Source organism: Gobius niger, assembly GCF_951799975.1.
Source record: "Gobius niger genome assembly, chromosome: 18".
Lineage (NCBI taxonomy): Eukaryota > Metazoa > Chordata > Actinopteri > Gobiiformes > Gobiidae > Gobius > Gobius niger.
The window spans coordinates 14,708,157-14,724,796 of NC_136869.1; the positions used below are offsets into that span (position 1 = coordinate 14,708,157).

The window sequence follows — 16,640 nt, forward strand, 5'->3', positions numbered from 1 at the left end:
TAATTGAACCCAAGATCATCTTTTTGTGAGTGCCATAGTGGGGCCATAGTTATTAATTGCTTATTCATGTTGACCACGTTGACACCAAAATGTGGTGATTACAGATTCCAAAAGCATATGCAAGAGCTTTTAACACACTTGTGCATAAGTCCACTTAATCTCTTCAGAGTCTCCCATTTAAACTGCAGCGACAGATTGTTCTTCCTTTCACTCAATAATCTATATCCTCAAAGGAAAACTCAACTAACAGCGTCCAGAAGCAGCTTAAACATCCGAGCTGATGAAAAAAATGATGAAAGTCGGGCTGCTGCCGTTCACGTGGGACTATCCTATAATATGCTGCCAATATGGTATGGACTGGAGTTTTACATACGGATGAAATGCTGAATTGAAAATGCCATCTAGCCACAGTCGCTAGCTCGTCTTTTCTACATCAACTTCAACAATGAGATTAGCCGCTTTGCACTGAGCAACACGCTGAGTTTTGCTGTATCATCATCCATCGTACAACAAAAGCCCGAACGAGAACGTACTGTATATTAAAGCACAGACCAGAGGAAGCCTACAGGGAGCAGCTATTTTGGTGGCAACAAAGGCGCAGTTTCAGGAGCTGCTTTTCAGTGAAGTCCCCAGTGATGAAGGCGGGATATAAGGAACCGAGATGCTAGGAGACAGGAAGCGAGGAGTGTAATAGGGATTGATCCAAGGAGGAAGAGCATGAGTTGATTTCATACGATGGCAATTCAATTATAAGAATTGGACTTCAGCTGGGACTCTGACATAATGGGGACTCTGGTATGTTCACTCGAATCCCATTGGACTACACTGTTGGATATAGAGGAGAGAGATTCAGCGTTCACTTGTTATCTTCTGATATTGTTTTGTACAAATCACCAGCGGTAGGGACTGCTGCACTGTTCAAGCACAAGATTGTACGCTACACTCTCAATGGCTGTGGCACACTCTTATCTACAGGACGGTAATGGAAAGGGAATAGGGAAGGTTAATCTTGTTCAATACAGTCATATATTTTGGTGAAACGAGTTCATTGCTGTTCATTGTCTGGGTGATCTGGGTCGTTTTTCTTACAATTAACAACTGGCTCTGGCTGATTCAAGGTCATATTTTCCAACATAGTTTCACTAATGTTAAGACCAAGCGATCAGAGGGAAGAATTAGGGATGCACCAATCCAATACCGGTATCGGATATCGGAGCCGATACCAGTTTTTGGCTCTCACCGCCTTAGAAACACAACTTTTACCACCTAAATCTAAATGAATATGGGCATTTTTGTTCGCCGCGCAAAATGCTGTGCTAGCACTAGCATGCTAGAGCTAGCAGGAGTATGCTAATGCTAAAGAATACTAATCAAGGCTGGGGCAGAAACTATGATAGAAATACCTAAAGAAGCCTAATACAATAAAGTAACCACTGCTGAAGCCAAGTGTTTGTATTTTAGTTGAAGAAATAACTGATCGAACATTGTAATGATCAGATCACTTCATTGAGTTGTTTATATTAATGTAGAGAATGTAGAGAATACAACCTATTGATGTAACCTAAAGCCTGTCATATATTAATGTAGGAAAGTCCAGTGATCCTTGAATTGATAATTGATCTGTAACATCATGACAATAAAATATCACTTCATTGATCTTAAAATGGAGAAAAGAGTTATTTAAAATTTTCACCCAGAGACTCTTGGTATCGGTAAATATCGGATATCGGCAGATACACAAACTCCTGGCATCAGTATTGGTAGCAAAAAAGCTGGATCGGTGCATCTCTAGGGAGAATCCAATTCCAACTCTGAATAATTGGTTGTTTTGCGAAGGCCGCTGGACACAAAAGTAACCAACATGTCTTTGCTTTCACGATGGAAGTCATTGCCTCAAAAGGTGCAGTAGAGATATTTTTGATCTGTCAGTCTGAATATGGATTTGGGATAGAATGTACCCCGGATGCCTTTCGCAACAGCACTCTATTAAATCAGACCTCAGAGTCGCAAACAAGTTCAGCAGCTGTTGATTAATTTCTTCTTCTTCCGTCATCCTTCCGTCTTAAAGCCCTTATGTTGAAGAGCGTAATTTGACAGTCGCTGCTTTGCGCCGGTGCTGCGCTCGAGTGCTGAAGAGGCCACGCTGTGACAGATCTGACACTTAACCCACACGTCTCCTTTGCCACGTCCAAATCAATCCGATGCACGCGACCTGAGAGCTCCGGAGGTGGGAGGACGACACGTCGAGAGCAGGGACAGGGATGCGTACACACTCAATACCATTCACACAGACTGACGGATACAAGGCGCCTCAGTTCATTTTGATTGGCCGCTTTAGTCAGGGGTGATTTGAGGAGAGACGAGACATATTCCAGGATTGAAACGAGGAGAGGGGGGATATCGATTCGGAGCCTGAGAATAAGCAGTGTTTGGTAATGGCAGACACTTTTGTATTTGAGCAGAACAACAGCTAATGACGGGAAGAGGGCTGAGGATGTCAGAATCGGTGCAGTGCTTGGCAAGAGAAGTAATTTGAGCGCAAAGTTGCCCTGATGAGATGAGATAGCAAAAAAGTTAAGAAGTTTGCTTGAAAACCTATTGTGCAAACTGAGACCGCAGCATTTCAAAGTGAGGTTTAAGTTACTCTTTTATCGAATTGAAAAGTTAATGCAATTCAGTACAACTCCAAAAGTTATGTACATTTTCAAACTCTTTTCGAGACCAGGGACCCAAGAAAGCCATTTTCTACTCCCAATCTTTAGGAGAATAAAACCAAATATTTGTACTGAGGGGAAGGGAATCGTATTAAGTGAAGAGGCAGTTGCTCAAAGAGATATTCTTGTTTCCATCTATAATTATGAAGATTACAAAATGTTCCATTAAAATGAATTAAAATAAGTTAGTTATTATAATTACAGAGCCACATTTAAATTACCAAATGACAGCGCTAGTGGTAGTAAGGTGTTGGCATAGTCAGGTAATGTATTCTGCTTTACTCATTCATTCCATGATATTATAGGCCATCGCTTCTCCCAAAAATAAGATGATTTCTGATAATTAAAAGCTAGACTAAACTAAACTAATAATGAAAGGATCATATTTTGATATTGCACATGCACTTTAAGCTCTTCTCTTTCTAGATCAGTTGCCATAGTCATGCCCTCCTTATGTATAGACACATGAAGTTTATTTAAATTGTTTACGATCATATACAGTATAAAAAACAACACATTTGCATGGTGGCTACGGTTCTATTGTGTAAACGGGTTTTTAGCTCAGATCAAAGCTTTCCTTTTATAGCCACAGTGCGCTGCAGTGAGCTCTTTAATGTTTAAGCATCCTTGGATAACCCAATAGAGGCATTCATAACACAATTACCGCACTCCCACAAGAACACACAAACAGCAGCACATTGACGAAACGTGACCCCCCCCAACCTCTCACCACCACACGCTGCGATCCCGCCCTCTCGCACCGCAAACATTCGCCAACTATTCATTCCTGAGGCATTAACTATAATAAAAGGATATTCTGATCATGACAGAGAAAGGGCAGCTATATATGCACAATACACGCACATGGAGGAAGCCTTCACACACCTCGATGCTTTTATTCCTAAACCTGATACTGAAAATGTTAAAATTGTGAGACTATAGGAACTCTCTGAACTCACTGTAGATTCAAAGAGCACTCTCCATAATAAAAATAAATAGATATATGCACATTAACGCCCCTGCACTTGGCCCAGTTGGGGATTATAAAGTGAGGCCAAATGAGTGTATGCAGGCACAGCCAGTCCACTGCGTCCTTGCTCGCCTCACCTTGGGTTTCATGTAGCACTGGAGCACGAGGCAACGCGAGACGAAGAGAACTAAAGATTTATCACGAGCGGACAGGTGCAGCCGAGGCGAAGGCTGAAAGTGCAGGGGCACTAATCTTTACAGCTGTGTTAAAATGACGAGGAAACCGTTTGGTTCGTGGTGGCTTTTGATCGCGCGCTTACGCCACTCAGTCATAACATTATAACGATTGGCAGATGAAGTGGATAACATCGGAAAACTCTGCATTCTAGAACTGCAGAATTATTGTCATTCTCAAGTCCAAGACACCTCCTCAGGACAATGTTGAGGTAAAGCCAGGAAAATGTCCTGGGCAGCCACTGTGCGGGTGTCGTTTTTGGTCAGATTGTGATGCTGAAGGACGAGTTGGACTTTGTAGGTAAACTTTGGTTTGCCTGAAATATGGAGAATGGAAGGGTCTGTGTGAGCTAGAAGCGAGTTGGAGACACTGCTAACAGCTGGAATTCAACTTTCTTGCTCTGTTGTTGTCAGAGAACTAAAAAATAATCGGATACAAAACCTTTAACCTCTTAACCCCCGCCTTCACTGAACACATCTAAATGGATCTTTTTCCTTGCGTTGTTGCCTTGTTTTTGTAGGTCTTTTGTTGCATATTCATCCTTGTTTTCCTTTATTGTTCAGTTGCTCTTTTTGTACCACATTTTTAGTCACATTTTTGTCACTTTTTCTGTACTTTTTGGCCATTTTTCTATTGCTCTTTTTTGCCTTTTTGTTGCGTTTTCGACTCGTTTTTGTTGCTATTTTGACACTTTTTCAAGAGGCTTTTAGATTTGGGTAAAGCCAAACTGGAGGAAATGTGTTTAAATGTGTTTGGTTCAAGTGGGGGTTAAGAGGTTAAGACAAGGCTGTCACGATAATTACTATGTTGACTTATCATTTAATAAATAACAGAAAAACAAAACATTTTTGGGGTCAATATTTATCGTGTGTACATGGATTAGCATTTCACCCCCTATATTTTCTTTGTAAAACTGAACCAAATTGGGGTTCATTATATGTCATGTTTATTGCAACTTGTGTGGTATTTTAGGATATGATTATCCACTTTTAAGAACAAAGGCTTACTGTCATTTTTATGCTTTAAAGTTAATAGTATCTAGTACCTTTCGAGTTAATAATATTGATCACGATATTTTCCTGCCTCAATATATCGAACTTCAATTTTGTTATTGTGACAAGCCTCATTAAAGAAGCTAACTAATATTTTGTCCTCAAAGTTGATGCTATAGTAGAAGGAAAACGAAAGGGCTGAAAAAGAATCCCCTCCTAAAACAAAGACTGGGTCAAAGCATCTCCAAAAACAGCTCTTGTAGAGTGTTCCAAGTCTACAGCGGTCAGTGCATTTTTTAACCATGCCCCTCACATACTTGGGACACTCTTCACACAAATCCAACTTCACAAAGCTACGAGCTACACGGAATAACAATGATATTGAGTCGAACCAGAGGCAAAATATGGCTCATCCATTACAAGCTGGTCCAAGGTGTCAGGGGGAGATTTCTGTGGCTTTGGGCCAGGAGACAACCGCTGTGCTGCATAAATCCTACAACACCACCACAACAAGCTGTCTCGTGGAGTTTATAGTATGTTTATTACGCAAATTAATTAATTCAGACATTAACTGAACTCAATTAGAATGAATGTTTGTAACACTTATACTTTTTTTTAATATAGCAATAATGAATAACTAGTATGTTGTTAGCCTCTATCCGAACATCTTTTGCACTATGTCAGTTCACTTTAGCCTAATACCATAGGGAGAGTGTCTGTCACACAAACAACATGTCGTAACAAACTCACTGACAGGGATGACAGGAGAGACATGGCCCTGACACAACGTCCATTAGCCGGCGCCGCGAACCTGCCAATGACTCACACAGGTCACCGTTAGCTCCTGGACTTAAAGGGCACCAGGTTCATCATGTGTCAGAAATAATCACAATGTGTGAGAAACGTGTGATATAGTGGGGGTAAAACACACACACACATGAGATGTCTTGATATGTATATTTTAGCCATATATTGACATATGGTTAAAACTAGAGTCAAATAAATGCAAATAAAAACAAGAATTTATGCCTTTCTGTATTTTTTGATTTGTACATTTCTTCTGAAGCTGCACCAAAATTCTTCCAATGCCACTGCTTCCACTGTAAACACGCTGATCTGTCGCACAAACACTGATTCAAGATTCAGAACAGTCTGGGCAGATGGTTCTCTCGCTCCCCCTCTCTATCTCTCTCTTTCTCTCTCCCTCCCTCTCTCTCTCCCTTTCCCTCTCTCCCCCTCCCTCCATCCCTCCCTCCCTCTTTCTCTCCTCCTTTCCCTCTCTCTCCTTCTCTCCCTCCCTCTCTCTCCCTCCCTCTCCCTCTCTCTCTCCCTCCCTCTCCCCCTCTCTCTCCCTCTCTTTCCCTCCCTCTCCCTCTCTCCCTCTCTCCCTCCCTCTCCCTCTCTCTCCCCCTCTCTCCCTCTCTCTCCCTCCCTCTCCCCCTCTCTCCCTCCTCCCTCTCCCTCTCTCCCCCTCTCCCTCCCTCTCTCCCCTTCTCTCTCCCTCTCTCCCCTTCTCCCTCCCTCTCTCCCTCCTCCTCTCTGCGTGAGGGGCTTGGCAGTGTTTATTCCACCATCGGCGAGTGTCAACCTTCACAACCCCGACTCGCTGCCCAGCAGACAGCCTCATGGCAGGCATTTATCTCCCCCATCTGATTACTATTAGCTGTCACACACTGCCAAGCGCTAGGGCCGCCTCAGAAAAGGCCACGGCACCAGAGACAGATTACAAACGGTATGTAAACAGATTTTACACATCCGTCTGCGTATGGAGAAACAGCGAGGGGCAAAGTCTTGTGTGGATATGCCATTCAGGAAGTTATTTCAATAAAATACACACAGTGAGGTGAATAATACTCAGTCAACATCGAAGCGCTCATGATATACATTATTCATAGTTTTCTGGACACCTTAGCAAGAATTTTATGGAAAACATGTAAAAGTAGTTTCACCCCGATTTTGAGCACACAAAACTTAAAGCTAAAAACATCTGCCAACTATTACCAGGATATGCTTTTCAGCGGTGGCAGTTTGAGAGCTGAAATGATCCCAGAGAAGCAGCTTGACCTCATGACATCAGTAAATACGGGAGGAGACGGATCAATTTGAACAGCGTTGTAACTTGCTTAGAAGCACAGAAAAGGTTTTTCATAGTGTGCGGGTGCTTTAAAGCAGAATGGTAAAACTGCACTTTCATATTCGAGTCCAAAATCAGAACCTACTACTTCACAGGAAATCACAAAACACAAAGAATGTGCAGAATCTATAACATGACTTTATCTCCTTATGGTTGCAGATTCTATTTTTTACAACTGTACAAAGTGAAGTAAGATTAGAGTTGGCTTAGGCCTGGTTCAAGTATTTGTACTTTACTGATTGTTTCGCTTTTAAAGTCTTATATCATGCAAAATCTACTTTTTTGAGCTTTTAGCCATGTTGTTATGCTATTTCCTAATCAACAACACCCTCAGAGTGGTTTTTGGCTTCATTCACGCAGTTCTAAGCATTTCTCCTGAATCCTGCTCTCTTAACAGCTGCTCCGCCCTCTCCTGGAGTTTTTTACATCATAGTGTCAAACAGGAAGAGCCATACGTCTGTAATGTAATGCCTTACAGCCTGATTTTAATTTGTACAACAGCTTTTTCATTATTTCTGTTGTAAGAAAGAAAGAAATAAAGAAAAAAAAAAGAAGGAAGTGCCTGAGGCGTCCGCGCTGTCCATGTGTAGAAAACAAACGCACCCCCTGAGCGTCTGAACAGATGCCATGTTTGCGCCGAAAGCTGTGAAGAAGGAGCTCTTTCTAACCTACTCTGGACACGCCTGTTCTTTTCTCTTACCTAACGATAATGTCATGGAGAAAAGCGCGTTTGGCTACGAGAGGTGCAGAACCTTCTTAAAGAAGAGGCCACTCGCCAGAAATTGAAATTTCTTTACGGGATTCGGCGACTATCAGCCAAAATAGTGTTTTTCTATGACTGTCTCTTGACCAACCTGAGCCAGAATCAAAGTGGATTAACTTTTATAACCAACACGTGTCCCATATTGTAAACACCCGACGGAGCGGCCAGGACAGAGCGAGTCAATCAAAACGCGTGTTAGCTTGTGTGTTAGCCATTTATGAAGTTGTGTTGCAGATGTCAACTCCTTATAACTGCATTGTGAAGCAACTTAACTTATTGCTGTGAAATTTATATTTCTTTTACTGCTAATTATGCATGGGCGGATTAGCTCGTCAGGGGCGGAGTTAACTGAATCGAAGTGTTATGTCTTCCGGGTTTGCAAAATACACCCAAAAAATAGTTATATTTCTCACAAAAAATAGTTCTCAATAGTGGTAGAGGTACAACATATCATATAAATGCCTATACTTTACTTTGCGATGGCTAAAATAGCACGATACAGATCCTTTGAGGTTTGTCATTTGGTACAGATCAAGTATTTCCCTTTTTGTACCTTTACAGCACAGGTTTGGAATAGTTTATCCAACTGTGTCAACATTGCAGGTTTTTAACAGCCCAGAAACCAAACACTGGCGAAAACAACTCCCATTTAGAGACAATAATTAGGAAGAGAATTGCAAAACTTTTGGTCAGTTCCCTCATTAAAGCTGCAGTTGGAAATGCCAAGTTGATTCCACCTCTGACCTTAATAGCGGTTTATTTGCATTCAAGCCGAAACCCAATCGGCTATAACGGCGCTGTTTTCCTGCACTGGCCGCATATGAAAAATGGACCCCCTGGAGTATCTCGTTGTCGCTAATGACAATTAACCTACTTGGCGTATAGACAGACTGGATTAATTTGCCTCGACAAGAGGAAGTTCAAATGGTTTCAGATAATGTCTAAAGGCTGGATCTGATTTATGTGACTGGAATTGGCCGAAAAACTATAGGCGTTTGTCTCCTGAAGCATGACGCCAGATAATTCAGGCTCTTATCAGGCGTTTCAATGCGGTCGGTCCTTAGTAAGAAAATCAATGGACTATACTTCCCACATTTACCAACAGACTCAATTAAAACATGCACATCTTGTACATTCAGGCTAGTGATAACATGGATTTTGAAATGCCTATATTGTGGTAGAGATCATTTGTTAGCAGGAAACATAGAATGGACTAGGTTTTGTCTGTTCAACGTGGTGTATGAAGGTCGCTGACAGGACGACAGTGATGCCTGGGGCAGAGAGAGTCCGCAACCCGCTCAAGAAGACAGACAGCGGTGACAACCTATGATCTAGTGGAGGCACGGAGAGGCATGACTGGCGGATGACGACTCGGACACGTTCATCTTCTAAACTTGAAAATGGCATAACCTATGGCTTTGGTGTCTGAGCTCTTTCAGTTGCTTTCACACTTACGATACAACAATGAAATGCACCAACATGACCGGGATTAGGTTTTCAACAGTGTGCATAAAGGATGGAGGTTACATTTCCAACAGCATCAAAGCGAGACACGAACAAACAATTCTTGTGGATTGTGCATATTCACAACCGGTTAAATGTGTAGCGTCTGGAATAGTAACAACAATTTAATGAAAGCTATATTTTGTCTCAGCATTTCACACAACCTTCAAGGATAAGTGTACTGTACATAGTGTACTGCGCAAAGAACCAGAGTATTCTTAAAGGGACTATACAGAGTTTAAAAATGTTAAAACTAATTTATGAATTTATGAGCATGTCAAAAAAGTAAAAAAGTAAGTCTCTAGCCCATTCCTGTGCGGAGTTATGGATTTTTAAAGAAATAACCAGAATGCTCACTCCAGCCACTAGGGGGCAGCTTAAATTAAAAAAAGGAAAGAGTTCCACACGTGTCCAGCAGAGGGGACTGACATAATAAGAGATCAGGATATAAACAGCATATTACAGCCACGTGGTAAATGGTCAGTCTGCCCCAGGGCGGCTGTGGCTACAATAGTAACTTACTGCCATCGAATGTGGAGTGAATGAATAATGACTTTATGTAGCACTTTGAGAAACATGTGACACAGGCTGATAAAGCAAAATAAGTTTAAGACGTTATTTTGGAGGCCACAGTTCTTTACAATATACGCAGCCCGCGACCCACCGTGGGGGCTGAATTTCGGCCCTCGACTTCAACACCCCTGCCCTAAATGTTCCAGCCATGTCCTAATGTGTAGAATGAGCTCAGACCTGTTCACAACAACTGCCTCTATAATCCTGCACTGTCACTCAAAAAGTTGTTACACGTTTCATGCACGAGCTTAATATAGAAACTGCAGTTATGCGTCAGACCTGAGGTGGCAGTAGTGAGTATAAAATTACCAACTTGCATCTAGTCCCTTCTAGATCTATCAAAAATTCACAGAAAACGAAAGTGACAAACAGAGAATCAGAAACAGAAACATCTACTTGGAGATTTGCATATTTTTGTATGCATATATTCAGTTCATCATGTTGAATCATCATTTCATTTTTACTAATGCTCGACGAGGCACACAATATTATCTTATGGCAAAGGTGTCTGATATCAACCACTGAAATGTGAAAAACAATCAAACTTAAGCTGTACTCTTGTGCCATTGCATTTACGTAACTTCATTAGTGGGCTGTTTTAAACTTTAGAGATAAGATAAACAGGGTCATCATTCAGAGAACATCTAGGACTCGCCCTGAGCTCCCCCGGTTACAGATGCTTTGGGCCCGTGCCAGCCCTGTGCCTACATACAGCGGCGGCGATGACATTCAGGCATGAGCATTCATGAACTGTGGCTTAATCCCGAATCAATCCTGATCTCGACAGTAATCCCTGCATTAAAACCGGATCAGCTGATGTATAATGATACCGTGTTGTGGCATCACCGTGTGCAGAGGAAATTTAAGCTGATGAGGAGACGCATCGAGCAATCTTAAAAAAAGCTATTCATATGTGAACACTCAGACGACGAGTACTTGGGATGATTGCTGGCACAAAGGTGCTCATCAGAAGCCACTGCTTTACATCTAAACTACATTATGATGGAGGTTCTTCATGTGCACGGTTGTCATGGTAACAGCTAATGACTGACAGTGGTGTGGTAAGTGAGCGCTGATGAGGAAGTGTCGGTAAGCTCATTAAGGATGTTTTCTTACAATCTTTAGATACAGACGTAATAGAACATACTTTTGCTCCAACAGGATTGTCCTCATGTTAGAAACGTGTAGAAACCAGAAATGGAAGAAGGTGTACCAGTTGTCATATAAACAAGAAATAGTTCAGAGTTCAGGATCAAAATTTATGTTGGATGTTACCATAGTATCCACCATTTAAGTGCACCTAGAGCAGAGACTACGTTTGCTTAAAACTATATGAAAAAAGTGGAGAAAAGAGCCACTTAACAATTTCTGTTGTAGCTGCTGGGTCACAATAATATAATCTGGCACACTGTATGTGTCCATATCCTTTCATCTGAATGATAACCCAGGCATTTTGCATTTTCAAAAGTTTATTAGTATGGAATGCACCAGGAATGTGAGCAGGATTATGAATCACAAAGCTCACCTACTGGTCATTTGCCACCAATTAGAAAAAAGCTCTCGGTTCTCCCGTGCACCACCCGTCGAGTGTTACTGAGGGGATTTCCTCCTTGTGATGCTGCTCCTGAACAACACATGACCACAAATAAACAATTCTGATTGTACCGATCTGTTTAAGCTTGGCAGCCGCTGCAAACGAGGGCGTCTTGCCCAGACTGATATCCCCTGTGTATAAAATATACAGGGAGGTATCATTCTGGATGCCAGGCTAAGACATCTTAGTGGTTTTAACAACACAAACCCAAGCTCTAAATCTGGTTTTACTGGAATAATAAGTCATAGCTTGGTTCGGTACAGTATGCTTTATTTTAACTCTATGGGGTAATTTGTCTTGGGTACATGGTGCTTCTTCATATTCTTCCACACAAGACACAATAGACACAGTAAAAAGAAGTAATACACCGTATAAAAATTAAAAAAAAAAGTGGTCTTCTCATATATGATGATAAAAAGGGAAGTTCAGTTTATAGCACTTTTTGATATTTGGGTTTTGGCACAGATTATGAAGGTCTTCATCTTTCTCAAGTGCACTAATACTTCACACTAACCCTATAATTACATTTTACCCCTTAACAAATCGCGAGTGTTGCTCAATCTCACTGTGATGTAAATTGTGTTGAGTTTTTCAGAGTGTCTCCACACAGCAGTGGGCTGGATGATTCACTGCGTCCTGCTGCTCACAGATCCTTTGTGTCCCACACAGTTCGATTCACACTTCACTGCCCCTGAGACCTGATCGCACAACCTTCACACCATTAGAGACAACACACATTCACAATACTGCAATATCGGGAATTGTGTCTTTTCATGTGACATTTTGAGCCCATTTGCTTTCCTAACAATATGCCTTTTCAATTAATCTCAGTTTTCAAGAAAGGAATTCATATTATAGCTATACCAATTCAAGTTCCATACACATATACACATGTACAATACATCATTTACAAATACAGCCTTTTAATATTGTAAGTAGTTGGTTGTTAGCTCCAGAAGACAATACATTTTCAACCCTATAACCTGCAGTTTCACCGAGGTACTGTTTTGCCTTAAAAGGGTTGCATAGTGAGAAACTATTACAGCTCGATGTGGTCTCTGGTATCCTGAGGTGGCCATAAAGGAAAAGACAAGCGTATATAATGTGAGTCAGTGTCTCAGTAGGGCAGGATTTGTGGGCCCCTGAGGAGACGGTGGCTAACGTTATTTGTTCCCCTGCAGCTATCAGGAAGTACGAAACAATAAAGTACCACAGTGAGCCCAAAGTGACGCTATAAACGTGCCATAATATGAGAACGGGGTTCAAGGGGACACTGCAACAGGTGAGAAAGGCATCAATACAGAACCTAATTAAACCTAATGCATAAATAAGAAATCAGCAATCGAATTCAAAACAGTACACCTTGTACACCAGGAGAGCTACATTCTTTCTGTAAATGTCTCCTGTGGCTTTTAGCTTTTTAATCATTTAGAAGGAATGACTTTCTTATGTAGATGACTTCATAAATTAAACTAATCTTTTCAAATGAATGAAAATGGTTAAAATAATTGTTTGGCAGCTGCAGAAGAGAGAACAGAGTGCTCTGGATAATAAAGTGGTGTTAATAGAAAAGTCATAAATTACAGGTCTGCTCCTCTGCGGCTCCAGAGTGACGTTTCTTTCTGGTGCAAAATGCAAGTTTTTCTCAGCAGGGAATGGCTGGGTAAAATTACAACTTCAGTCATGTTGTCAGGCCGGGAATTACTCCAAACAGCCCAGGGTTAGTAATTTATGAGAAAGGTACCGGGCCTCTGCTGTGCACACGGCAAGGCTATGCCCCAAGTAAATCAGAGCCGAAATGGGACAAATACATCTTTTTAATATCTGACCAGAGATTTCTACAAACTGGCATTAATTCCTTGTTGTTGGAAAGTTTCTCTGACATTTAGGACTTGTTCAGGGAAAGTAAGCTGTAAGAGGTTATTAGTTTCAACGATATGATGTGAACTTTATTGTACATCATTACACGTCTAAAATAACCTCTCGTTAAATAACTATTTGAATGGACAGTTCTGATTGGGCCAGCATGAATGAGTGCGAGAGGAAATTATCCTATGGCGACAGTTCAGCGTGTTGTGTTTACATGCAAGTGTGTGTGTTCAATATTAACACGCACAATATCGATCAAATAAACAAACAAATGTGGACAATAACTTTTAAAGGCCTAATGTTTTTGGAGACTTTGACCCCAACATAGATACAGACGGCATCGCGTCACAGAAGGGGGCGTGGCCTCGTCGAGGGGGAAAACAGAATCTTTAGGGAAACACAATTTTACACTTTTTTAGCCATTTTCTGGCAAAATATAAACTTATTTATCACATACAAATAAAGTCAAGTCTAAATCAGGTCAATATGGATGTTTATTCACAGCAGATTGTTCAGTAGAAGCGGAAAAAAAAAAACCCGGCAGTTGTAGCTAACGTTAGCTAGCATTAGCATTAGCATTAGCGTTAGCATTCTTCGTTATTTATGTATTTATGGGCTGTTGAACCACTATTCTCCTCTCCATGTCTTTGTATCTTTATTTAGTAGAAAACTAAATAAAGTTTAGTTTTCTACAACTAAATAAACTACTTAACAAAAACTTTGTTAAGTAGTTTTTGAATAATTAGAGAAAGTTGAGATTTTTCTCCAAATTGTTTTCCCCGTTTTCAAAGATGAACATATAGGGCCGATTCCAGAGATGTATATGGTCTAGTGATTATGGCGCAGTGCTTTGAAGCCTGTGTTTATGTCATTCTAATGATTCATTATCGTAATACATATTTTATGTATTTTATGTATTGTACGTGCTGCTTGTCTTTGATCTCATACATTGTTGCCTTAGTGAAATACTGAACAGGATAATTCCTCACGGTCTCTTGTACTGTGGTTTGAGTTACTATTATGACTTTATGTTGCACCATTATCAATCAAACAGGACATTTCACAACCACAGCACTGTGTTCTTAATAATCTATGACACCAGCCTCACGTGTATGTAATCACCTATTCATTCATTTTACTGAAGCGTCTCATTATCAAACTATTTATGGCACCTGAACGCACCATAAGTACAATCTATAGGCTATCTGGAAACAGATTGTGCCCCTGTTCACATTAATCTAGTTAGGTTTGTGCAGAGGAAAACAATGCATAAAAAGCATCCAGTTCCAGCACAATTAGGAGTAAATTAGGAAGAAGAGTTGATTTATTGGCCTCATGTAAAATTCATCAGTGGGGTTTGCTCTGTTAGCTAAAGGTCCCTATATCTCAGAGAGCATTTATTCACATGCAGTGGACTGTACTGTACACAGAACAAAAATGGAAATGACAGTAGTGTCGAGAGCGATGCCAGCGTCTAAACCTCCATAAAACATGTCTGCTTTAGTGAATCAGATTGATATTACACTAAAACAGCATATTTTATTACAATGGTTTAGATGTGGCCACTGGAAACTATTAGAGCCAAATTAAATTAACTAAAGTGCACTTTTGGCACAAACAGTATATGTTCTGACAAGATAGATATAAAGTAGTCTATAAGCAAAACAAAAAGTTTTAAATTCACAAACAAAGCATTTTTTAAATCGTTTTTTCATTGTGATGGCAAAGTGGTGACATAATAACAGATGCCGCTTTTGGCTTTACAACAAAATCACGAGTGTGCTCTATCGCGACCTCCTGAACAAGGCTGCAATAAGTGATCTCATCTTCAGTGTTTCCCATGTAATGAATAAAGATAACTTTTAAAATGGCATAGATCTATTTAGCACCAAGCCAGGACTACAAAACAACACAAAATACAGCAGACAATAGTCTTAACTATACAGACAACACAGCATAATGCATTCCAAAAAGACAAATGAATAAGCTTTAGTAAATGTTTGGTTGATGATGAGGATGTTCATCTTTTTAACTTATTATAGAAAAAACAATGATTAAGTATGCCCTCCCGCTTGTCCATTCGAAGTGATCTCACAAAGCAAAGAAAACTTGCATTATTTCATGCCGCTGGGATTATTTTCCCTTTGCATTTCACATTTCACATGCCATAGCTCATGCTTTTGCCTGACATAAAAACAATGATGTCATCAGGCCGCGTTGCTCAGTTTACTTGCGCAGGTGTGAGGGCTGGCCAGCAGGGGGTGTGAAACAGAGACCTCTCCTCAATCGAGGCTTACTTGAAATCGTTTATACTTTTATGATTGTTCAGAAAACAGAAAATATTCAGCACCGTTTTTTGATAAATAAATAAATAAAATAAAGATAGACTTTTTTTAAAGGCAACAAAAAATTCTTCAATAATTGAGCAGCCCTGGTAGTCGACTCATCATATAAAAAGTATGGAGGATTGCGGTACTAGTTGTATAATTATCAGCAGAAGAACTTTATGTTGCCACTTGTTTTGGGAAAACAAGCTTCTAATAATTGCAACTTCCTACATACAGAATTAAATGGGGTAAATTCCAAAGAAACTCTCTCACCGGGCAGTCCATGACCCTTTGCGGTGAACCCTTGTATGTCGCGAACTGCAGTATAGCTAATTTCACTGCACAAAGCTGTGGAGCAGCCTCTAAATCAGGGTTTAATGACTACAAAGACAGGCATGGCTAATTAATGCTCTCCTCCTCCTCAGCCACATCCTTTCTGCTACTTCACTACTTCAGCACTCAGGCTTTAAGCTGCTATTTCAGGCATGGGTGTCATCTACAGCCAACGTTATATGGGTGTCTTCCTCACTGGGACCACTAATTATTACAGTCATCCTGAAGCTACTCCTCAAAGATCTACTGTACATGCCTGTTTGAGCTAAAACTAATTGCGGCTTGTTCTCTGAGATTCTTGAAGTATTTGTAAGCGACATGACTGTCCTCGTTTTGTGGTGCAGTTGGTTTAAAAGCAACATTTAACTGGGTGACCATTGTTGGATTCATATCAAGCAAAAAATGTATGTAGTATGTAAAGCAGGAGTCGGCAGACTTTGTTGTCTTAACTCTGAGTGTGCCATCACTAGATACGACAACAGATGTACTAATGTATTACATATGTAGTTATTATGTAAGTTAATCTATTAGCAGCGAGGTACTGCTTTGATAATACTTTCTCTGAGTATAAGTCCTATTCATGTGTCACTCAACAATGAGGGCACGCCTTCTGGAAGATTTGAACCACAAAAAC

At 40.6% G+C, this 16,640-nt stretch overlaps 1 protein-coding gene across 2 annotated transcripts in view; it reads right to left on the bottom strand.

Moving 5' to 3' along the window:
* myripb (myosin VIIA and Rab interacting protein b) overlaps nt 1-16,640 on the bottom strand; it is a 139,716-nt gene that overhangs the window by 96,091 nt on the left and 26,985 nt on the right. The window lies entirely within an intron of this gene.